Source organism: Pipistrellus hanaki, assembly GCF_964339955.1.
Source record: "Pipistrellus hanaki genome assembly, chromosome: 4".
NCBI classification, from domain to species: domain Eukaryota; kingdom Metazoa; phylum Chordata; class Mammalia; order Chiroptera; family Vespertilionidae; genus Pipistrellus; species Pipistrellus hanaki.
The window spans coordinates 46458895-46486119 of record NC_140506.1 but is presented as its reverse complement, the minus strand read 5'-3'; positions in this window follow the sequence as shown (position 1 = coordinate 46486119).

Sequence of the window (27225 nt, the reverse complement as noted above, 5' to 3'; positions counted from 1 at the left end):
ATTGCTATTTTCTTATTTACATATGGTAAAGGGATAATAAGACCTCTTTCCCTGATCTTTTGTTTATTGTGACAGTAAGATAATTGACTAAATCCCTTTGTAAGGTATAAAAGTCTATACAAATCTCAGAATACAAGGATTCTTCATTCATTAATTCCAGGACATTTTAAGCCCTCGTGTGTAAGGGAGAGTGCCATAGAGGACTAAAAAACACATAACTAATTGCACTTACCCTGCTCTTCAAACAAATACTTTTAAAATTTTAACATTTAAAATTGTTAGCCCAAGTAGACAATCCTACAGGTTAATAATCTTTCAAATAAGAAAGACAAACTTTTTGTTTGTTTGTTTAAATGCAGAGAAATTTTGGGCCATTTGGAACATTTTCCAGCAATGATATTATAGCTATAATGCTGCAGATTAAGCCAACAGGTAAGAAAAGCTGGTGGTATTCAAAGAAAACTGTCTTCCAATATTTGAAGGCCTATACTCTTCAAGAAATGTTAGATTCATTCTGTGTGAATGGCTCCAAGGGGCAGAGTAGGACCAATAAGAACAAATTACAAGGTCACAGATTTCTGAATATTACAAGGGAGAGATTTCTAATGTGCTAAGCTACCCAAGACTAGAATGGGATGCCTGAGGGGTGATGAGTTTCCTGTCACTGGCAGAGTTCAAGCACAGAATGCATTACCTCTTGCTTGAGCTGGAGGCCTATGAGGTATTATTCAATGCTGATATTCTGACTCAATGATTCTACTCTCAAAGCTGATCTCATTAAGCTATGAGAATCCCCTCTCCCTCTGCCTTTTTTGGACCCTTTTGCCCAGCTCTTTTCTCCCCAGAAGGCAGTGGAGAGAAGTTAAGAATAAGGTTCCTTTAATATGAATTCCGTTGTTAAGCACGGAGAGATTCTCCTTTAAGATGAGGTTCCTGTTGAAGAATAAACTCAGGGTCACAGATTTATGCTTTTACTTATCTTTCTTTTCATTTTAAACGGGGGCATAAGTGCTTAATATGGTGGCCATATCATTTCGTTTTATTTTCTACATGTAAGTATGTAGGGATGGAGTTGATCTGTTTTTCCTTGATGCAGCCATCGCTTTTCCTCCTCTGTTCCCCATCAGACAGTTTTAAATTTTGGTTAGGCATGTAAACACACTGTGATGGACGACCTTAATAAGTAAGTAGCACATTGGCCCTGCTTGAGCAGTCCCTCTTCATCTTTATCTTTTTTGTTTAAATCCTGTGGGGTCTCAGAGTGCTCTTTATGGAGATCAAGAAGATTAAGCAAAATTAGCTCTCAGCTGCATAATGGGCTTCCCTCTCCTGGCATGTGTCTCCCTTCTCTGCACACGGCGACTTTCCCTGATATCAACAAGATCCTCAGATGGAGGGATGGGGAGGATTATGTTCCCGGTGAGCAGGGCGCACCATGGGAATGTCAGTGTTCTCTTTCATTTCCAGCAGCAGATATGCTTGAATTGGAATCCAAAATGAAAATGATAAGTAAATCAGCTGGCTGCTCAAAGATACCCCAAATTCATCAGTCTCCCAGGGCAGACTGACCTGTTTGATCTCAGAGTGAGGTCGTCCTAGTCTTGAGAACATCTAAACGACAGCTTCATAAACAGATGATACCTTAAAAGCAGTTCTTTTCAGGGAAAACTATGCTTCACCCATGTCAAACAGTGAAATTCATGCTGTTTATAAAGTTCTCCAGAGAGACACTGGCTTACTCATGGGCAGAGTCAGCAGCTGCCTACATGGAATAATTTGAGGATCAATGAGAGGTCCCCATGCTTTAAAATCTGTCTCCCTCATCAGTCTGCAGTGGTGCCTGAAATTTCCACCATTACTGTCATTTCTTAAAAGCCTTTAAGAGGACATATGCCCTATTATCTTGAGGGAGGTAACATTAATTAACTATATAACCTATTAGAAAGGATGAGTTTTCTTGTTAATAACCTATTACAAGCATTGACACCCAGTAAAGATCAAGGCTGTGAAGAAATAGAAGCAAGGACAGGTAAGTTTCTGCAGAGAAGGAGAAGATAGTGATTCATAGTGTGTGTACAGGGTATTACTCAGGTTCTCTTGAGGCAGGTTGGGGCTCTGAGGATAACCAATGAGGAGAGAGAAGGTATGTTGTTGCAGGCAATGGGATGTGCATGACCCCAAAATACAAGAGAAATGGAAAACAACAGGAAGGGTACAGAGGACAAAATTTAGTTACCTCATTATACTGTTAGCCCTGACCCCACCCATCCCAAAGAAGTTCATGGTCTTAATAAAGACTTGTGGGGTGATTTCAAACTAACTTAAATTATCTTGTTTGAGGGTAGAATATATGTCTTTAATCCCAGATTATTGGAAATGGAGAAATAGTTATTATGATTTATAATATGTGTCTTTAATCCCTGTTCATTGGAAATGGAGAACTAATTATTATAATTTGGAGAGCAAAATTTCACTAATTTGAAGGCTTTTTATTCACCCATTAGTTATAAGATCTAGTGGCTAAATAACCATTTTCTTTAGTGGCTTCTTCAGAAGTATTACTTAACAATATTTAACCCACCCACAATGTAGAGCATTATTTAGACACAGAATTTTAAGATCTGGGTGATAGTTTGAGAATTCTTAGATAAGAAACTGAGACACATTGTAATAAAGTATCTTCATTTACTCCTTCATTTATTTATTGAGTATTGACAATGTGGTAGGCACAGGGATATAGTGGTGAGCAAATATAGATATATTATTATCCTCCTGGAGTGAGAGAAAAAATATTCAAACTTGATTAGAAAAACTACAAATACATAAAAAATAAAAGCTGGAATAAATGTTATTAAATGATCTGTTTCATGAGAGTGTATTGTAGGGGAACTTGACCCCCGTGGAGATGGTGTTAGGAAAAACTCCTTGCAGAAACAATGTTTGAATTAATATCTGAAGATGAGTAGGGATCACTAAGCAAATAGAAGAAAAGACAAAGAGAGGTCTAGGCCATCAGTAGAGAATGTGCAAAGGCTCCGTTGCAGGGAGCTATGATAGTTAAGGAATTAACAGGTGTTTTTTTTTGTTTTGTTTTGTTTTTTTGTTTTGTTTTTTTTTTAAAGCAGCTGGGTTTTGGGGGATCAGAAAATGATAAGGAGAGAATCACTCTTTTTGAGAAGAGGCTGACCATGCAGGGCTTTGTTGGGAAGTTTGGACTGAATCCTAGCAGTGTTTAGAAGAGATTGGAATAGAATACGTGTGGGCAAAGAGGCTAGAACAGTGATGCAAAAGAGAACGAGGTATTATTCAGGTTCTGTTGTGGCAGGTAGACGTGTCATTGGTAGACCTGGCATTGGTAGAAGTCACATTACTTCTAGACTCCTTGATTAACAAGAGTGACAAGAGTGTATTCCTTTTACTCATAGTAGATATTTGTGCTTTTTAAACTTTCCACCACTGATTTACCCCACGTCCATGTCAGTGAGGGAGTTAGCCCTTCCCATGGTCACTTCCTGGGGTCTTGGTGGAGCTGACTAGAGCCTCGGCACCAAGGACAGCATGTGATTCAGACCTGACCAATGAAACCCCCAGATTTTTTGGAACCATACAATTCATTCAGGAGTGGGAATGTGATTCCATCATAACAAATGAAATGCTATGAGACTATTGCTAGGATTTCTATGACAGAGAAAAATGGTGAAATGGGGCCTGCTGAAGTCATTTAAGCAATCGGTGGAGAAGAAACTGAAGCCAGCAGTAGGAATAGATGTGAGAGATAGAAGAAAAAAATGTACCCAGATAACATAGTTTGGAGTTCTGAAGGCAATCATGGCAGAGTCAACTATGCCTTGAAATTTTCAGCTAAGGGAATCAATCAAGTCCCATTTTTTTAGACTTGGTTTTTATTAACTTACTTATAGGACACAACCTAAAAAGAGGAAAGCTGTGATTTTCAATACAATCTTTAAAAGAGAAGAATCTGTGTGTGTGTGTGTGTGTGTGTGTGTGTGTGTGTGTGTGTGTGTGTGTATGCACCAAGGGATCAGAACGATGGAATGGCGAGAACAACCAGTCACTATGTCACGCACTGTGGCAGCCAACTGGTCCAATTGACTTCCTGTAACCTCTCTTGGCCCCTCTCCACTGCCAGCCTGGCCCCCCGATCGGCTCCCACCACCCCAATCGGGGGCAGGACTGGCTGGCCAATCTCCCACATCCCTTACCCCCCACCAGCACAGTCATGATCGGCCCCCATCGGAGTGGGCCGGGGTAAACCCAACTATACATGAGGTCATGCACTGGGCCTTTAGTTTCATCATCATTAAAAAAAAAAAAAAAAAAAAAAAAAGCTACTCTGAATTTATTTGGGTTGAACATTAGATACTTAGATATTGAGCCACTTTGAAGCTGAAAGAGGTCCGATTTTCACATGATGTTTTTTCCATGTTAGAGGCCCGATGCACGAAATTTGTGCGAGAGTAGGCCTTCCTTCCCCTGGCTGCCGGCACCAGCTTCCCTCTGGCACCTGGGACCAGGCTTCCCTCTGGCCGCCGGCAGGCACCTGGACTCGGGCCTCTAGTGCAGCCCTGGCTTCATCCGGAAGGAAGTTTAGTCTAATTAGCATATTATGCTTTTATTATTATGGATAGTATTTCTCCATGAAGTAGACATATAATAGAATTTTTTATCCTACATAATATTTAGATAAATGATATTTAGTAAATCTCATGTCATTAAGGGAAAATAACCAGTAGAGAAATATTCCTCAAATAATATGACATATGACATGCAATTAATATCATGCCCCCTAAAAATACCTGTTCCTTTACTCATTAATAAATCATTATAATATCTCTATCATAACATTTTTACCAATTATTTTTATGTTGTTTAGTCATGTAATCTATGAATAGTCTCTGCTTTTGTTCTTTTATTTGTCTTAGTTAATTCAGGTACATGATACATACTGTTTTTCTAAGTTTTGAGGGAAATATTTAAATATTTTTATATCCTTTGTGAACAAATGGCTCCAGTTTATATACTATAGTATTTGGTTAAAAATAATATAACATTTAATTAAAATATAAAATAAGGCATATGTGGGGAATTTTGGAACTATGAGTCTTCAATTAAGTGCTTTAAAAATTAAATAAAATTCTGCTTTACCTTTTAAATCATACAATTCCAGCCAGAACAAAGCATCTATTCATAAACTTTAGAATTGAAAGAAATGTTGGCATTGACTATTTGCTGACATATTTTTTTTCCAAAAAAGGGCAATAGCAGGTAGTAGCCAGAGCTCCCAGTAAGCTCTGGCTCAACAGAGTTTCAAAAGTGAGTGGCGCAAATGTTTTTATCAAGTTGACAAATGGAGTTCAGTATTAGTCTAATGAACAGTGATACTTCCTTTTTGTGTGTATTTTTTTCTGCTGGAAATCTGAGTTCTGTGGCATCTGTGAATGAAATGGCTGCTTATATCTAATAACTTCAGAACTGAAGAGTACAGGTAACCAGTGCATGGCCAACACACATCACTTCTCCAGGCAAGTCCTGGAGGGCCTCTGCCCTTAGGAGGTCCTCTGCCCTACAGGAACACTCCACGTTGACTAATAATCCTGATGCTGGGCTAAGAAGAGATGGGCTGGTCGAAGGAGTTTAGAATGAGGTGGCAGATTTCATTTTTTTGTATGATATGAAGCAAATAAGTAATTAACCTGGGTAAGACCTAAGAAAATGTGAAGCCCTTGAGTATGTACACAGTTCAATAAATGGTGTAATGATTACTCCAATATTTAGTAAAATTAAGGAGAAAAGTTCTAAGGATCAGCTATACGTACACTAATTCATAACCTATACGTACACTAATTCATAACCATGAATAGTCACTGTTTATTAAATGCAAAGCATATTGCTAGTCTGTGTGAGAAAATGAAGATGAATTAATCAGGGATTTTGTGATCTAATAAGCACACAAGTTATGAGAATAAGTAATTGTAATATCTATCTCATAAGAGGTACAGAAATAGTTTTATGGTTAGAGGACTTCTGTCTGGTATAATTGAGAAATGCTACATAAAATAAATGGTTTTAACTGTGGTTTAATGATTACAAAGGATTTATAAGAGCATTCTAATAGAAGGTAATAGCATGAATGAAGTTATCTAAGAGAAAAAGTGTGAGTTCAAAATAGTAAACAGTAGTTCATGAATATAAGGAAATAAAGATAAGATTGGAATAATAACTTCTATGAAGGCCAAATGATGTAGCTATGTGAAAGCTATTAAAAGGGGTTTGAAGTTAATCTCTGAACTAATGGGGAGTCTTAGATTCCTTCAGATCATGAAGAAAAGATTGAAAGAAAGTTTAAGAAAAACTAAGATGGTTAGAGAATAGGAGGCTATTGCAATAGTCCAGTGAGAGACAATGAAGTCCATTTTAGGGGAATCGGAAAGAAGGGATGTTTCTGAGAGAGTGGAACAATGAGAGATATAGGCAACCTATTTAATAGGAGACAAGGGCAAGAAAGAAATAGAAGATAACTCTGACGAGACAAGCAAATGTGACTAATAACGGAAATTCAGGAAGAGGAGCAGATGTAGTAACAGAAAGGGGGCAAAAAATGTGATTGTCTTGTGGATTATCATCAGATCATCAGCTCTTCGTGGAAATAGGAGCTCTAGATAAAGCCACTACATTAATTTTTAATTATATGTATATCTTACTTAGAAGTGTTGTACTTGGCACCATATTACTATAGTATCAATATCATGATGATACAATCATATTTCTAAAATTTTAATTCAGAATAATTGATTTTTTTTTTTTACTCTACATGTGCCAGCTGACTGTACCAAGCAAAGACATGACCTCTTTCTTTCAAAAACTATTTATTACAGATGCAAGGCCTGCATATTTCATTTTCCTATGTGCTCTGTTGATCCATGAAACATTTCAGCTATAGGACTTCTTTTAGTAGAGATAAAAGCCAGTAATGTATGAAAAAGATATTATCACCAACATGATATTAAAAAGTATGAGGCAAACAGTATATTCAATATTATAGAAATATTGTATGTGTATCTGTGTCTCTCTCTATTTTTTTTTTAATGTAGCCATTTCTTCTAGTGTTTTTTAACTCTTATCAGGCATGTGTGTAACCACCCAAGAGAGTTTTAAGCTATGGAATAAAAATTATCTAGTAGGGCCAGTGAGTGACTAACAGGAGAGATGGTTTTATATGCATTTTATAAAGCCCTCAAGAGTTCAGGAGCTCACTTACAGTCTATTTTTTAATCTCCTGTGTTTTATCACTCTCCTAATTAAGAAGTTCCTACTCAAGTCCCATTGAAATCTTCCCTGCTCCATTTCCCATTAGTTCTCCAAAGAACGGTTCCCTCCCCCATTTTGGTGAGGCCTCAAGGGTTGTCAGTCTTCCTAAATCATTTTGTGCTTGTGAAATTGCTTGGGAAGCTCATTTTCTTTCTAACTGTTTGGTATTGTGACAAAGCACCAGCCAGTATATACTCTGGAACGTGTGTGAATCAGGCCTTGTATGATCATAATAGGACGCGGCAATGTACAGAGCCTCGAAATCCTCACGTGTCCTGTGAAGCCTCTGATGCTTCCAGATCCTCAGACCAGAACTCCTTCTGTGACCTTGAAATGGTAATACAAAGTTCTGTGGTCCTATAGTGAGAAACATTTCCTCATAAAAGAAACAAACCTCTGATTCTAAACATAGCTTGAAAATAGCTGGACAAGGGTGAGGCAAGAAGGCATGTATGACACATTTCAGGAGATACTCCCTCTCAGGACCTGACTTGCCCTTGCGTGGCCATGCCAGTGAGAGCCTCCTTACATCTTGCACTCTGCGTGCTTGCTTGCTGTATCCAAGTCACAGATCCTGATTGAAAACAAGTCTTTTGAGAAGAGCATCAAACTTCCCAGGATGTGAATTGCATTTCTATTATGCTTCTGACCCGTGGGCCACAAAAATAATAGCAGGTGCTTGAAATAGGCAAAGAGAACTCTCCCCCGGGGCAAGGTTTGTGTGTCAATTAGGACTCTGTGATTGTAAGCAGCAGAACTGGAATTCTCTAACTAAATAAAAAAGAAAATCTATGGGGAAAATATTGGGGTAGCTCCTAGGGTAGAAAAGAGTTTGAAGAACCACATGTAGGAAGGACAAGGAACTGTTGGTGAGGATGTGGAGATTTTGGACCCTTGTACACTGTTGGTGGGAATGCAAAATGGTATAGCCACTATGGAAAACAGCACAGAGCTTCCTTAAAAAAACTTAAAAATAGGACTACTATGTGATCCATAAATTCCACCTCTGAGATTATTCAGAATAACTGAAATCAGGGTCTTGAAGAGATATTTGCATCGCCATGTTCACAGCAGCACTATTTACAGTAGCCGATATGTTGGAGCAACTTAAATGTCTATTGACAGGTGAATGGGTAAAGAAAATATGGTATATACATACAATGAAATATTAGCTTTTAAAAAAAAAAGAAGGACTATGGGATGTGCCACAACATAAGTAAACCTTGAGGACATTAAGCTAAGTGAAATAAGCTGGTCATAGAAAGAGAAATACTGTCTGATTCCAATTATAAAGTATTTAAAATAGTCAACTTTATAGAATCAATGAGTGGAATGGTAGTTGCCAAGGGCTGGACAGAAGGGAAAGTGAGGAGTTACTATTTAGCAGGAATAAAATTCCAGTTCAGCAAAACTTATGACTAAGTTCTACAGATCTTCTATACAATATTGAACCTACAGTCCATATTGAACCTACAATACAGAACCAAGTACTATCTTGCACACTTCAAAATTTAAGAGGGTAGATCTCCTATTAAGTGTTCTTACCAAAATAACATAAACATTTAAAAAATACATATCTTCAAATTAAAAACAAAAGAAAATGGCTTTGTGAAACCCACATTTCACTTACCTTATGCAGTATGATTCACTGAGACATCTTATACAATCATTTAGGACCACGCCAGCACAAAGAAATGCTCAGGAAAAATTAGGTCTCACAATAATTTAACAATATCAACATGAGTCACTTGGAGTTGTAATTTGACCTAAACATCTCAATCTTTAATTTACTAATTTCACAAGTATTAGCATGTATTTTATAATCAATTGCTATGTTCTGTGTTTGGCACTGGGAATCAGAGAGTTAAAGATATTTTATTTGCCTTCATGGCACTTACTATCTACTGGGGATGAAATTTGAGAACAAGCATGTGATAATGACATAGCTGAATGTAGATATTTTGAATGGCTGGGCTTCACAGAACAATTGAGAGGAAAAGAGAGTGAGAAGAAGCAGAGGGGTAGGTCATTCTGAGTTGGTTTTAGGACCAGAACTTCTTGGAAATGTTATAATGACAAGAGTTCAAGAATGCAGCAACTCCATTAAACAGTACAAAACTCTTTGAATTCTTCATATGCAAAAGCTTGATGAATTGCAATCACAGGAATCAAAACTTCATTTAAATTATTACTTGCATTCCCACATTAAGCCAGGCAGTATTTTCTCTTAAGCAATTTTTAGAAGATCAAATATGTGTATAATGCGTTTTCATTTTTCCCACGCTTTAAAATATATTCTTCTTTAGTTCTCAAGAGAATTTTTAAAGCAAGTAATAACTTTCTATTCAAACTAAGGCTCCTTTACAATCTAGTCTAGAAGGAAGCCTATTGATCAATAGCCTGAATTTCCTTCCTTTTTAATAGTTTTTTTTTTAAAGTTTTTGAGACCCAGAGAGGTTAAGGGACTTTCCCAGGGTCATGCACATTTGACATATGAGTGAAGCAATGGCCAAAGAGCACAAATGATTTGTCATGTAATGTGTCCCGTTTGTTGAGCAAGCAGGACTGAGCAGCAGGCTGGCTGAAGCCCAGCCTCTGGCTCCTTTCTTGCAAAGCAAGGAACAGAAGTGATTAAGGATAAAACTCTTGCCTTTGGCAAAATGTGTATATTTTGAATTGTAATTACTTCTCTTTTTTTGCTATTACTTTATGGAAGGGCAGTCCATCATAGCAGTGGAGGGCTTAGGCTCTGAAAGAGCCAGACCTGGAGCTGCGTTCTGCTTTTATCACTTACTAGTCATGTGTTCTTAGACAACTGGACTAATTGCTGTAAGCCTCGTCTGTCAAATGAAAATAACAACAGAATCATGTATACACAAATAGTACACTTAGCATAGTATTTGGCACATAATACATATTAGACATTGCTTATATTAGCAAAAATAAATAAATAAATAAATAAATAAATAAATAAATAAATAAAGGACTAGATAAAAACAGAATATTGATTTTGTTTCAGTATTTAGGTTCTCAAAAAAAACAAAGCAAAACAAAAAACACATACACACACAACAGAACCAATAGGATTGATTGATTGATTGATTGATTGATTGATTTTTAAAGAATGGTGCCCTGGCTGGTGTCGCTTAGTTGGTTGGGTGTCATTGCATGCATGGAAATGTTGCTAGTTTGATTCTTTGTCAGGGCGCATGCAGGAGTTGCAGTCTTGGTGCCCCAGTAGGGTGCATTCAAGAGGCAGCCGATCAATGTTTTGCTCTCACATCAGTGCCTCTCTCTCTCTCTCTCTCTCTCTCTCTCTCTCTCTCTCTCTCTCTCTCTCTCTCTCTCTCTCTCTCTCTCTTCTCTCTCTCTCTCTCCCCTCAAAAAAAAAACACACAAAACAAAACAAAAATCAACTAAATACTTTTTTTAAAAAGAAAAGAATTGGCTCATACATTTATGGAGGCCAGAAAATAAAAAATTTGCAGGATGGGCCAGCAGGCTAGAGCCCCAGGAAAGGACCGAGGGTGCAGATCAAGTCCACAGGCAGTCTGCTGGCAGAATTCCTCCTTGCTTAGGGGAGGTCAATGTTTTTTTTCTTTTAAGGCCTTCAGTTGATTGGATGAGGGCCGCCCTCCACTGCAGGGGCTAATCTGGTTTACTCAGAACCCAGTTATTTAAATGTTAATCTCATGCAAAAATATCATCACAGTCACATCCAGAATAATATTTAACCACATATCTGGGCACCATGACCCAGCCAAGTTGACACCTATATAATTAACCATCACAATTCCAAAGTATCTTAGCCATGTTTTAAAGAAGATTTTAATGTCTGGTCTGGCATCAGTGAAACTATTGCTTCAGCCATACAACTCAAATCAACTATTATTTTGACAGACTGGAATGCAAACCACTTTTTCTCCTTGCCAATAACGAAGCAGTCATATTCTATGATGATTTCTGTCTGTTTGGCTCCACAAACTAAGGTCATTCTCTGGCTCTCACATACTGCCTTCTTCCAAAGTGATACCTGCTGCCTGGTTCCCAAACTAATTATAGAGGCACCTATTCAATCACTGATGCTCACCTCCAAGCCACTCCCATTTCTCCAGAGGGGTGACATTCCTCTCAGTAACAATAGCTGGCCAGCCATTAGTGGTTGTTAATGTTATTCAGACCCTCACTCTGAAACCTACACTTGTTTTGGAATGAGCCCTGTGGGAAGCAATCAGCAGGTGTGGAGCTATTTCCGCGGGGGCTTTGTGGTTAGGACAGGTCCAGGAAAGCGGTGTGTATTTTTAGACCACCTCTCTCCTGTCAGCAGCTGGAGAGAAAACTGAGGAGCATCATCAATCTCCTAATTGTCAGGTTGTATAGCACAGGGGATGCCCTTGCCCGGATGGCCTGGCTGTTGAAAGTGGCATTATTTGCCTTGTGCTCTGGTACATGTTATTAAAGCTACTGTTTAATGTTCTTTCCCAAGGAGATTGTCTCTGGTGTTTTTATAGTCCAGGGAAATGTGGTACCAGAAATGATCATGTTGCTGGCAATTTTCTTTGAAAATGGTAAACTTTTGCAGAGTTTACTCTCTCTTCTATTAGGGTTGATAATGAGAAATTGTGAGGATTATTAACCACTCCTGGCTTTCAGTAGGAACTTATTTAGCACAGATGTTTCTATAATTGCAGTACACTGGGAAAATTCACAGTGTTCAATGGCCCAAAACTCATTATTACTTATTACTTCTACCTGTGTATTGTGGTGCTAGTAAGCTGGGCTGAAATGTTTAATTTAGCGGGGATGATGGCTGTGTATCTCAGATGTTTTAGAAAGACTACTGAGGAGAAATTGTTGGATGCTCTGCCCACTCCCCTACTCCTTACTAATCTTTCAACCATTACCAGTTACACTGATATGTTCTCTTTTTTTTTTTATGGGTACACGCTACAGCATCATGATAGCTTCTGCAAGACAATTTGCCAGCTTGTGGCCATGAGGAAAAAGTGGAATCTTAAGAGAGTTTTAAAACAAACAGTGTAGCTAACCATTGTGTTTTGTTTAGATAAAACCTATGGAATGTATACAACTCTATTTAGCTTTCTACTACTTCTCTATAAAGCACAGCTCTCTTGTGTCAGCAATATTTCCAGTACCTTTAATGAAAGCTTGGCAGTGTTTAAAATCGGGTAGAAGATACATTGAAATGGTTATAAAAGGCGACTGAAGAGAATACAAAAAATGCCTTACATGCTCTCATTCTCTATTCTTCAGACTAACACTATAAAAGCATAACCAATGGACACAGTCACTGGGGTGGTGGCAGTTTGCCTGGCGGTGGGAGGGGTCAACTGGGGAAAAAGGAGACATATGTAAAACTTTACACAATAAAAAAAATAAAAATGGGAAAAAAAGAGTTTCAGAAAAAAAAATTAAAACTTTTTGGATGTATCTGAAAAAAAATTCTTCATTATATCCTTTATTTCCCTAATAACTGATTTGGTTTGGGGAAAGTTTGAAAATGCATTAAATAGGTTAGCTATGGTGCTCTGTCCTTGGTTGACCTCTAAGCATTCAAAGTCCTGCATCCAAGGACCCTTTCTTTGTTCTGGGCAGATTGGGCCTGCTGGCCCCTCTGTCTCCTTGACTACCTCGGGCTCCTATAGTCTGTTCATGTTGTAACTACTGTCCCTGAAGTTGAAGGTTTCTTGGGCATGTCACCAACTGCTGTTGGTTTGTTTGTTTGTTTGTTTTTTCCTCTGCAGCAGGAAGAGCCCAGAATTTATACTCTCAATGTAAAAGAAATGAAAAACATGATTTCAATGACAATTTTCATTCACGAGAGCCAATCATAGAAGCTATGAGACTAAAGAATACATCATGTTACATTTGGAATTATATCTCAAATATACAAATTTATACATTAAAGCAAGGCTAGAAAGTTTTTTTTTAATATTTATTTGCTATAATTAAATTAATTCAGATTGTTTATATTTGTGGAAAAAGAAAAGATTATGAAATGATCTAGTGAATTGGGATAACTTAGACTTATACAGCTACCTTTACCTGAGCAATCTCATACTTTAATTTGAAGATAAGCTTATTTTTTTCCTTTTATCCTTTGCCTTAAGTATTTTGAGTGACTGCTTGGACACACACAAATTCAGAGGGTAATATAGATGGCCCCATTTCTTTTTTTTTTCCTTTTTTTTCTTTTTTTGCATATAGAATGCATACAAATTTAAAAATACTCTGAAATTTTACTAGTAATTTAAAATTCTACTTAGATCAGTAAGTTGTGTATAAAAAGAATCGTACAAATAGTATTTCCCTTAAGAAGTATGTGGAAACATTTCAGATAACCAGTTCCTCCTGCCTTACGTTGAGTTATTCTGGGGAGAAGCAATAAGCATGTACATTTTGTTGATTCTGTTGCACATTTCTGCAAGCTGTGCATGGTGATGAGGTGCCAGGATGAAACTGGACCATTTTTTTTAATAGCAGGGAGAGGAGCATTGTGCCATTTGCCCTTGGTACTATGTTATAAAGGGATATTTTAAATCCTAGGAATGAGTCTAAGATGCACATTTTTCTTTATATCAAAAGACTAATATAATTAGGCTTTGGTTTTTAGAAAACCAAACAGACTTGAACAACTAGTTCAAAATATTCCCTAGAAGTTGAATATTTCATATACAAGTGACCAAAAAGATATTCTATTAATTAAAGTTCTGAACAAACTTCTGCATGTTAATTTGTTTTCAAATTGTGGCAGGGTTAAGGTATTTATGAAAGTCTTCTCATTAGTATTCAAACCTTTTAGGTCTCAGAGCTTCCCAGTGAGATCTAAAATATTTAACCTACTTGATCATGAGAATAAACTATCAGGAATCAAGAAATAGTCTCTGTATTATTTGTAGTTTCCAGCTTCATATGGCACTTAAGAATCTAGAGGTCTGAAAAGTGTAAATACTGAAAGCTTTGAATGAAGTTATTTGAATATTAAATTAATATCAATCAGGCTTTATGCTGAGGGATCAGATTTTTAAAATAGGAGGGCAGAAGGGAACCTGACCTCCTACTTAAAAATGTTTTTGAATATATTCACCTCTCATTCATTTGCAGTTGATTTTTTGAAGCACGAAATCAAGTTCTTCTTTGAGATGGGAAATAAGTGACAGAGCTAAATCCAAAGCTAGTGACACTTGCACACAATATGCCAGCCTCAGATGGAGTTATCAGCATTTCACCTGCACTGCATTGAGCTGAAATTCTCACCCATTCCTTCCCTGAAATACTCCTGTTGAGGAGCTGCCATAATAACTACTCTGCCAATTAGGGTGTTCTTCTTGGGGCCAGCCAGAGCTCAGTTTGGGGACAAGGTCACTTGCTGGGATGGAGTTGTAGTTCCCCAATTACTAGTAGTTCCACTATCTCTTCTAACTTGTCAAATAACGAGGAGACTTTGAAGGCTAAATCCAGCAGTAGCTCCTAGCAGGGTTAATGCGGAGTGAATGACAATGATACCTCAGGAGTGAGAATCTGACAATGTCTGTCAAGCTCTGTTCACAAGGATGACGAAGTTCATTGCTACTCAACACTACTTGGGAAAGTATTGGTCTTGATCTTAGCAGTGAGAAAGGACCACATTACTCACTTTGGGCTGAAGTTCATTAACTCCTTCACATCGTCCATATAAACTGGGCATGAAATTAATATCCTAATGACAAAAGTTGAATGTGCTTTAATAGGGCAGCTCACCCACAAAACCACGTCATCTCCAGTGTATTTCTCATGTCTCAACATTCTAGTCAATGTTTTTTTTTAAGTTTCTAAATTCTGTGTTCAGTGATGAATAACAGTGGTTATACAACAATTATTTTTAGTACTCATTAGCAACACAACTGAGAGAATAAGAATAACGAAATTATACACCCAAATGAAAAACAGAAAGATTTTATACCGATGATAACAATGTTCACTGCTGACTCCATTGGTGAATCATTTAACTGAAGACTGAAAACAACTCAACAAAAAGCTCTATAAAATTATTCTAATGATTAGCCATTCAACGTTTGTCGGAAATTGACTAGATGGCCTGAAAATTAATGTCTCCCAAGGCTAAGCTGTATTTTTTAAAATGAGTGCTTAAGGCTGAATATGTAATGTAGCGAAGGATTTTTAGGCATTAGATTCTTTTGCATGTGTTTTTCTTTCACTCATGTTTATTTATTGAAACAGTGAAGGATACTGCTGTCCTTTGATTATGCTTGGATTCCACTGTGCAAAAGATCAAGAGAGCAAATGGCCTTTTTGGCTCCCAGGGATGTTCTGACTCATTTCTCAAATTCTGCTGAAGTTTGCTTTGGATAAATGGACAAAGCCTCACTTAGTGATGACAAATATATACACAAGTATTTAAAGAGATGCAAATATTACTTTTGCCTCACCTCATAACTAGTCAACTAGTTCAAATCTGAATATCAGATATTTCTTTTCCTGCTGAGAAAATGGTTTTGCATCCCCAAGATTATTTTACAAAAAAGAAAAAGAAAAAAATACTTTACTAAAGATGAACAAATATATTTTATTTTATGAAACAGATTCCCCTTTCCTTAGTTTCCTTTATTGGGTTCCGAAATATTAATTATCTACTTGCTTTTGACACATAGCAAACCTGCTAAGAGCATTTAAAGGGGGGCATTTAAAAATACGTTTTATACATCCTTCACACAGGCACACCTGTAATGACCTTGCAAGTTTCACCTTTCCTCTGGGAAATTAGATGATGCAAAATGGCTACAAAATTTTTTATTAGCATTTTGATAAATGAATAAAATTTCAGTTGAGTAACATATTTAAACATTTTAAAGTGGTTCTCTTAATACTACTTAAGGTTTTACTAGCCCTATGGTTCTAGACTGTTATGGATGCATACCACCTTGCTTCCTATCTAGTATTTTGCTGATAGTCAGTGGCCAAAACTATACCAGAGGGAGCAAAAGGGAACCTGATAGCAATTTTTGACTTGTAACATTGTATGGCTAAGAAATTTTTCTGTCTGGAGTATTCTTTTGTTTATCTAGAACCGTGTTATTCTTTACTGACAAATCACATTTTTTTCTATAATATTCATATTACTAAAAAGCATTGGTTAATACTTCCTCTTGAGTGTTCTCAGGCTGGTTCAACTTTGCAATCAAGCAATGATTTATTTTTTTTGTACTGAGCAGTTGTGACTTTGTCAAGGACTTAGTTTAATTATCTGACACCTCCATAAAGCAATCCTTTGCTTCCAGGGTCAAGTGTGGGCAATGTGGTCCAGTGAAGTTCAACACCGAGGCCCCTCTCTGTCTTTTCAGAGGCTTTCCCTCCTACCATTTGCTCTTGGTATCTGCACTCACTCTTCTCCTTGCCACTTTGCCTCTCACACAAAATTTCCTGCTCTTCCCCTCAGGGACCCAAATGTCAGGTAGCTAATATGACAAATTAATTAATGTTAAACTGCTCTTGGGGCCCCTTCCAGGTAACATAGACATGCATTTAAAAACTAAATTCTACCTGTTCTGAGCATCTCACCCATATTTTGTGGTATAATTAGTTGGTGATGCTCCAGGATAGTGATAGGAGAAGCATGCTTGGGCCAGTGGACCTTTTGAGGCCTCTCCCATGACACCATCTAATGGCTTATCAGCTCACAATAAGAACATATGCTTCAGAAACCCTTAAGCATATCCAGGCAACCACCCTATAAATTCCCAGCCTTCAAGACTCTGAATACAGGTTTGTAGAATCAACTCTCTCCAAGTTGGGTGGGATAGTGAGGGATGGGTGACTGTTCAGTCTTCCTTTGTTTACAGAATGCCCTATCTTAAAATAATGCCCAAATATGCTGGAGCCAAAAGTGAAGAAATAATTCTCAAATAATTCTGAAAATACAAATTCCATTTCTAGCAATTTCTGTTCAAGAAGGCATGAGCCTTGGCCAGTTTTCTCAGTGGTTATAGCATTGGCCCCAGGACCAAAGGGTCATGGATTTGATTCCTGGTCAAGGGCACATACCTGGTTTGATCCCTGGCCACATTTGAGCCACATGGGGTAGGCAACCAACCCATATGTCTCTTTCATATTGATTGACACATCAATTGATAATTGTTTCTCTCTCCTCCCTCCTCCTTTTCTTCCACTCACAAACAAACAAAAAAGTAAATGAAAAAAATATCCTCAGGTAAGGATTGACAAAAAAAATAAATAAAAAGAAGAAGGATAATAATAAATGCTGACATTTACATTAGCCAAGTGCTATTATCCTTACTAACATAATATCATTGAATTTTCAAAATAGCTTTAAGAATTAGCATTATTTTTAATTCACATTTTCAGTGAGTTTCCTTTAGAAGAGAAACGGAGGCTTAGTGATCTATACTAATAAAATGATAATATGCAAATTGGTTGGGATGCCCTCATGCAAAGACAGAACAGCAGGCTGCATGGGGCGACCAGGTCGGCAGGGGGACAGTGAGAGGCCACCGGGCCAGTGGCAGAGAGGTGGAATTGGGGGTAAACAGGCTGGTAGGGGGAAAATGTTGGGGGTGACCAGGCTGGCGGAAAGGACAGAAAAGGGCAATCAGGCCAGCGAGGGGACAGTGAGGGGTGACCAGACTGGCAGGGGGGCAGTTAGGGGTAATCAGGCCAGTGTGTGGGGGGAGGGGCAATTGGTGGCAACAAGGTCATCGGGGGGAGGGGGGGGTGAAGTTAGGGCCGACCAGGCTGGAAGGAGGGGCTGTTGGGGGTGACCAGGCTGGCAGGTGAGTGGTTAGGAGCCAGCAGGTCTAACTGGGCCTAAACCGGAAGAGGGACATCCCCTGAGGGGTCCCAGATTGGAGAGGATGCAGTCTGGTCTGAGGGGATTCCCTCCCACCCACCCATGCACAAATTTCATGCACCGAGCCTCTAGTATTATATAACCTGCTTAAAATTTGAACAGCAATAAAAGAAACTAGTCTGCATCTACATTACTCTAATGGTAGCATCTGTGACCTTTTTACTGGTATTTTTCATTTTAGACCAACTCTGAGTTCTGTTCTGATGTCATCACTCTTGTCCAGTGATTGGGGCAGGTTTCCTTATTACCTCTTATTACCTGGGACTTTCATCAGTTGCTCTCTCTAAGTATGAAAAAGCCCTCTAGGACATAAGGGTATCAGTCATCTCCTCTGATAGGTTAATTATTTAATCAGATTAACACACACACACACACACACACACACACACACACACACACAGAAGGTGGAATGAAACAAAACCTGGCTTGATGTTCTATAATGACTTAGAATGAAAGGTTTTCAGTGAGTTTCCTTTAGAAAAGAAACTGCTGTCAGTTTAATTTTTCTTGTACATGCTCAAAACTTGTTTCTTTTAGATTATCACCAGTTTTTGAGAACCTTGACAAATGAAGATTCAAATTTAATTGGTAACTATAATTAGTGACATATGTTTAGGAATTTGGGTCATTCAAAAATATTTTGTCAAACTAATTTATAAATTTTGTCATTCATTATAAACTTTCATTTTCGTATTTTAGAATTTGCTTAATAGTTTACCTCAATTTTTTTAACCTCTAGCTAACTTCTCATATAATTACAAACAAATTTAATAGTTTAAAAAGTTCCCATAAAAAGAAGAAAAAGGATGAAGTAATTTATTTTAATGAAACCTAAAAAGGAACCAGATCTTAAACCTCAAGCCAGCTTATTCAATTTAATATTCATTGTTAAAGTTTTCTATTTAACAGATGTTTGGGAGGTCAAAATGTATTGTCTTCGAGGGAGAAGCTTCTTTTTTATTCACCAAATTCTCTGTAGACTAACATTGATGGAAAAATATGTCTGTTTGGATTTGGATATAGTCAGGAATGTGACATAAACAGAGGGAGAGAAGAAATCTTATGTTTTCTTCTGGCTCTTTTCAGAGGTTTGCTAATTGGGTCTGTTACAACTATTACTGGGTTCTGTTTAAGATCAGGCTTTTCTGCTTGATATGTAAGACATTCTTTTTTGTAAACAAAACACTGGATTTTCATTCAAAGGAAAATGTGTTATAATCAATAGACATTTCTTCTTACTATTTCTATTTGAGGATTCTCACCAGGTCTCTGACATGAAATACAAAGGGGTTTGCCTCCAGCATGAATAATTTCATAAACTGAAGGAGTTCATTTTATAACATTCTAAAAATTCAATGAGCATAACACATTTTTATTTTAATAATTATAACATCCTAAGCCACATAAGAGGCCCAGAAATGTCATGGTCAAACTAGAAGCTAAAGAAAACATCGGATACATGCATGTAAAAGGTAGGCAAAATTTTGAGTCATGATTTACAATATTTTGGATATTTTATTTCTCCATAAAATGTATATTCCAATAGAGTCAGGATTATGCTATCTCATGTCTTAGGAATTATTGGACATAAGAAATATATTAATTCTTCCATACTTAAATAGCAACATCCAATAAGAGCACAGGCAGCTTTTTAATCACTGGACATATTCCAGTAAAACATTCTAAGGCACAGAGCTTACTTACCTACTTGAACAACTATCAGAGATATCAGGAATCTGTGAATATTCATCTTAAAAATTAACAATCTTTTCTCCCTTAAAGTACAATACCAATATTTATGTGATAATTCTTCCACTAGGCAAATAATAATGTGTTATTTAAGAAATAAAGTGGGTTGAAATTCAAGAGAGCCTCAACTATGCATATAAAAGATTTAAGTATTTATACTAACTTAACTATGCTTAAGTGCCTTTTAAATTGTCTTTATAGAATGTATGGGTTGCTATTGTTTTGTGTAGTTGGAAAAAAACACCCTGCCCTTTTTACTAGGCAGTGATTATTGGCTGAACTATGTTCACCACTGTAGAATATCTATAACAATAAAAGCATAATATGCTAATTAGATTGTATGACCTTCTGGAGGAAGTCGGGGCTGTGAGGGAAGCCCAGGTCCCAGGTGCCAGAGGGAACTCGGTGCTGGCAGCCGGGGGAAGAAAGGCCTACTCTTGCATGAATTTCATGCGTCAGGCCTCTAGTAAAAATATAAAATTCAACTGTTCTAGTTTTCTTAGAGAATAAACACAATTCATTCTCTCCCCCCACCGTCCCTCTTTCCCTCCATCCCTCTAAGTATATATTAACAATAGCAAATGACCCTATTGCAGAAAGCTTAGAATATGTCCCTAAAAAAAGAAAAAGTACAGTGAGACTTTGACCATAAGTGAGAAAAGTCTGTAGTTGCTTTGGTTTGAGAATTCAAAAGGTCAAATTTAATCCAAAGCCACTTGAATGAATCTTTCATAAAAGTTCAGTATCTTTATTTTCTTAATGATGGTCATTTCATTGAAGAAATTCAAACTGTAGAATTACAAAAACGAGCCCCAAAGCAGGAGAATGCAAAGATAATTAAGTAATATGTATTTTTATACATATGCATCTCTATTTTAATAAATATATATTTGTATATATATGTGTGTGTTAATTATATATACATTTTAATTTTGTTAATATATATAATTTTGTTAATCCTCACCCGAGGACATTTTTTCCATTGATTTTTAGAGAGAGAAAGGCACGGAGGGAAGGGGAAAGAGAGAGAGAAACATCTATGTGAGAGAGGCACATTGATTGGTTGACTCCCACATGTGTCCTGAACTAGGCCAGGAACAACCCACAAAACAGGTACCTGCCCTTAATCAGGAATCTAACTGAGACCCTTTGGTTTGCAGGCAATGATCTAACAATGAAGATAAATACTCTAATATATTGCTGGTGACTTAAGTCACCAGACTGATACAGCCTTTCTGTAAAGATAATTTAATGGTACCTATTGAGAGTATTAAAATAGATACCCTTCAACAGAACAATTCTTCTTTAATAAGTTTATTCTGAATGCAGTTAAAGATGCATGCAAAAAGTATGTTCAATAATATTCATGTTAGTGCTATTTTTAATAACATAGGTTTGGAATTACAGTTTAAAAAAATGTGTAAATTTGTTTATCATATAAATCAAATTATATTCACACAATGAAATATTGTATTTTCTTATTTATGTGCAAAAGTATATTAACTAATGTGGAATGATATTTATAATAAAATGAAAAACATAGCTAAAAAAGGGTTAATTATAGATATCTCAGGGGATATAGGACTAAGAAAAATAAAATAAAATGTGGTATTTCTGTAATGTGCATTGTTTTTATATCAGTTTTGACTGATATTAAAACATGTTTGTAACAAAAATTATATTTTAATATCTATATTTGCACACAAGCCTAAAATTTGCAGTTTGAACTTGAAGTAAACTTTCTACAATTTAAACTTTTTTTTTATATTTAGGGAAAAACAAATTCTAATAAAATGCCATAGGAAATAAAGCACGACTGTGATGGGATCTTCTCTCTGCCTTTACCCCATATGCCTAAAACAAAGGCTGGCTCAGTGTAGGGAACATTTGATGTTTTGTTTGTTTGTGTTGTTTATCTAAAGGGGTAATATGATAATTAGCAGTAAATATTTAGCTAATGGTACACTGGTTAATATTTAACAAGAGGCTCTGGGAATAGATAGGGTCAGTGGGGAAAGGTTTTTGTGGATTTTTTTTTTTTTTACCAAATGGTATAAAAATTCTCACTATGGCTAATTTCAAGTTCCCAACATAACACAAACTCTCAAGCACTGGTAGCATCCAGTCCCAGCATACTGGGCCTGGTCAGCCAGGTCTCTATATGGGACAGTCTGTGTGAAGGCGGCATGAGGCAAGTTATGGGCAGAAGCACTTCTGATTTAAGAATAAGTCTGGAAGTTTAGGAAGGGGACATCTCTCAAAGGCAAAGGAGCAAGAAGAAGTGTACAGAATGGTGGTGCTACACAGAAATACAGCTCATGGGACAAGACTCTACAGAATTTTTTAAAGTGGCAGTGCTGGACTTCATTGTCCAGAAGAGTCACCTACAGCAGTGGTCGGCAAACTCATCAGTCAACAGAGCCAAATATCAACAGCATAACAATTGAAATTTATTTTGAGAGCCAAATTTTTTAAACTTAAACTTCTTCTAATACCACTTCTTCAAGATAGACTCACCCAGGCCATGGTATTTTGTGGAAGAGCCACACTTAGGGGGCCAAAGAGCCGCATGTGGCTCGCGAGCTGCGGTTTGCCGACCACTGACCTACATACAGCACCTATCCAGCATAGCCATTCCTAAGTTTCTCCCAAGGAATGTGGATCGGGGTCCAGGAATCTGCATTTTAGAGAGACCCTTAGGGGATCACTGTCATCAGTCAAGAAAATCTAAAATAGAATGCTCAAGTTGTGGTCTCATCTGGTATTTTGTAGTGCTTAACACTTGATGATAACATTTATAATTAGAGTGAATATATAATTTACCTAACAATCTAGGTTACTTTTGAGCATGAAAGGTAGTAGTAATTATTTCTCCAAGTTAATAGGTATAACCTTGGACTCTCCTGGGAAAACCAAGTGAAAGTTGACCCTACTCATAAGCAATACCGGACGAAGTTTGTTGGAATGCTAGCTATAGGACTATAGGATGGGTAAACACACAGAGACACACTGTCTAATTATTCTGAGCACTCTAAAATAAACAGACCTTCTCTGGCTCTTGCCTCAGACATGATCACTCGGTTCTTGGAGTGTGGGAACTTTTTTATTTATTTTTTAAGCACCATTTCCTTCAGTGGAAGTAAATTCTTTCCTACAATGGGTACAAATTTAAGTTAGTGAACTGCTGGGCAAGAATTAAGATCTATTTATACTTCTTTCTGTATGTAAGTCTGCCTAATTTTGATGAGTATCTCCTACTAAAGAGTATTTTGGCCAAACTTGCTTATATAGAGAACTGCTCACATGGCATAATCCGAGAGCCACTGAAAAGATGGTTTTCCTGCCACATCTTCTCAGCATTAGCACTCATCATATAATCACCTTTTCACTCTCTCCTATAATAGAGTCAGGAGGATTTGGGACCCATATAAATATATTTTGGTGTCTGCAAAGAAGGGTCAGTGTAATAATGCAAAGGTGAGTGGGCAGTGCAATTTTGAGGTGGCATGGATGGCCGAGAAGGCAGGAAGAATGTTATTCTGAGAAGGGTGAAACTCAGACTCACCTAATGCCAATGTCCAGATGTTTTGTTAAAGCTCCACAATAAGCCCTGTATTGGGAGGAGATGATGATTCGGGCCAGATTTTTTTGGCCTGGATTGACCAAACGCAGGCTGGTCCCAAATTGTTAGTGCAGGAGTTCCCTATTACTGTAGCTTGTGTGTTCTTAAGTGGTGATATTTGTGACAGAGTTGTTACAAGTAGCTCAAATAAACATACACCAAATTCTTGTCTATAGTAATAAACGAGTAATATGCTAATTAGACCAGAGACCATTCCAGATCCTTCCTGACAAAGCCGGGGTCCAGGCAAAGCTGCCCGGGGTCCCAGGTGCCTGCAGCTGGCTGGAGGGAGGGAAGCCAGGTCCCGGGTGCTTGTGGCCAGCAAAGAAGGGAGGAGGGAAGCCTGGGTCCCATGTGTAGGGTCCAAGGCAGAGGCGGTTAGGGACAATCAGGCAGGCAGGTGAGTGGTTAGGGGCGATCAGGCAGGTAGGCAGGTGAGTGGTTAGGAGCCAGCGGTCCCAGATTGTGAGAGGGTGCAGGCCAGGATGAAGTACACCCCCACCCCCATGCACAAATTTCCTGCACTGGGCCTCTAGTTTGTATATAAAAAGAATCTATCATACATGTCATTTAGCTATCTGTAGATGATATTATAATAATTACAATACACTTTAAAATAGAAGACAAAAGCTATACTGATCTTATATACATATATATGTATATATGTATTTATTGACACACAAACAGAGTACTTTACACCTCTCTCAGGACAGTAATATGAAATCAACTCTTCAGGGTTGACAATACTTTTGTAGGTAAAAATATTTTTAATGCAAGATGTTTTGGGACCATAAGGGGCAACCTAAATGATCTTGTCCAGCTCCTGTCTGTGTAACTGGTTTAGCAAACTTTGGTTTCATGATTCTGGGAAAAGGGATATAAAGTGTAAAGCATAAATAAGTGTAAGTGTAAAACATGAATAAGACATGAGAATGACAGGCAATGGAAGAGGTAATAGAGATGATGATTTTATTAGCTCAATGAAATGGAAATGATGGACTGGTCCAGGAGGAGGACCCTGGAGATAATATCCTGGGCCTTAGGAATTCAAGAGAGAATTGGTCAGGGACGGACATCGGAAGATTAACCTTTGGGGGCAATTTACATGTCATCATCCTTTGGGCTATGGAATTATGCATTTTCCTTGGAGTGTATTTTCCTATAAATAACAGTGACATTGCAGTAAGTCTTTAGCGATGAATCAATTTATTCATTGCACCTTCTTTAATAGGACTGATTATTCCTTCTGACCCCATTGTGTAAAAGCCCATAGCCTCTCCAAACAACCCCTGTCAGTGATAGGGAAAGCTAAACTGATGTCCTCTCTCTTTTTGGCAGGTTATTTAATCTAAACTCTTTGTCCCCTTATCATGAAGGCCAGCACCTGGATTTATTTACTAGCCTTGCCCACTTCTGTACCTATTTTGAGTGTGCCCTCATTTTTGCACATTTTTCCCCCTAAGAAAGTTAAGACTTCTGCCCTTGTGAAAAGGACACTATTTTCTCATCTCTTCTCTTATGAGTTTATATAAGTTGACATTTGCTGTGCCTCTTCTCTCACTCTGCGCTGTTTGAAAGTGCTTGCCCAGGGTCTCCTTGGGGACCTGGTTTCCAGACTGAGGACTGGTGTTACTTTCAGGGTGAAACCTCCCAGCCTCTTCAAAGAACAGACAGGTTTGACCCCGGAGCCCTTATTTATAACAGCCAGTCACAAGGTGGCCGTCTTACATGACCTATGGCATGTGCCTGGCACTATTCTCAGACTCCACAGCCATGCTCAAGGGCAAATGACACATTTCCTGATTAGGAATGAATTCTTGCAGCAACATTATTAAATATTAAGAGCCACAAATAGATCCATAGAATGGTTCTGTGACCCCCCTCAAAAAATCTCTTAGCAGTACTTTTACATTTTTAAAATTCACAGCATTTTAAATCACTGAGGAACTGAGATATTTATTTAACATGTTTGGTTTTTCGTTTTTTAAACTATCTGAAACACCTGGAAAGGATGAATATGGAATCCTAAAAATATGAACAACTAAGTGTATCTTAGCGGTGATCAGCTGGGAGATTTTTTTTAACCTTCCAACTCTCAGTTCATTGTCTCTATCTGTTAATGAAGACAGCATTGAATCATGCAGCAAGGCTGGGGAAAGAACAGGAAACACAAATGCTGTCTTCCCTTCAGGAAGTTTAGATGTCTGAATCATAGTTAAGTTTTTATTATAAATGCATATTAACTGAACAGCATAATCACAACAGCTTAATCTAATTATCCTGAAATTTACAGCTCTGTAATATAACAACGAAGGGTAGAAAAGTTACTTGTTTGTTTTTTATAACTACCCCAATGTTTCCTTTATACTGTGTCAGACAATAGACTTTAAGATTTTATTTTTCAAGTGTGTCATTTGAAACATTAGCTTTGGAACTATTGATGTATGTATTATATATGTGATATTTACATAAGAAGGTTTTACTGTTTTTTAAAACAAGTCTTGTGGATTTTGCCAATCAGCTTTGAATAAGCACTTGAAAGATTAGTATGTGATATCTGAGGAATTTGGCTGCTATTTTTTTCCCTCTAATTTGAGGGCCTACAGTAAAATCTTAGTCTGAATAGTTACCAGGACTCACATAAGGTGGGATGTCTCCATTATTTAACATGAATCCACAGGTTTAACTGTCATGAATTAAATCAGAGGATTAATATACCAGGATGTGTTCAGTGGGTCTATCAGTTCCATTAACTTATTACTGTGCCAGTTACAACCACTACAAGTGAAGAGCCTTCTCTTTGGGCTTGGGCCTTCAGCTCCTTGAGCAATAACGTGAGAGCCTTCTATGTTATCTATTTAATTTGTCTGAAATAATCTGTCCCTGGAAACAGATGAATCCTCCTTTCCCTTCTCCTCCTTTGCTGCTTCTTTCTCTGGACAAGTAATGGCTTTAGAAGCGAATGACTTAATCACCTGAGTATTTGAATACCAATTTCTAATTTTTACTATGCCACCATATACTACTTTTACACTAAAAGTTTAATGTTCTCAGACATTGTGAGTAGATTTATCTTGTTATAAGCCATATCATTACATTTTCTCTCCAGAAAAAGAAATTATGTCAAAGAAGACTTATGCTGTCTGAAAAATCTATAGAAACTTCAGGTGGGAGATAAATTATACCAGAAAGGCATATTTGGAAGCAAGAGGTTATATCTTAAACTATATACCAAATATTCTAAGAGACAATATAAATTAGGGAAAATGTAATATAGAACTGTTACCTTTAAAAACATGAAAATTTACTTCCAAACAGAAAAAAAGAAACAGGTTGATAATTTAGATTTTAAATAACCCATTATTTTATTTCCACTCTTATAAATGTGAAATTTGTTTTCTTCTATGGGTATAAGGACATTTGTGTTCCAAATAAAAAATTGCTTGTTATAAGGATAACGTAACTTATATTAAATAGTATTATATGATGTAAAAACAGTAAAAATTCATTACAGTGTCATAATTCCAGTCATTGTTTATTGTTTGCAGTTTTAGTTAGCTCTCAGTTTGTCATAGAAATTCCCATGACACCTCAGGAAAAGAATAACATTCAAATGACATATCAAGCTTTCATTTTCTCC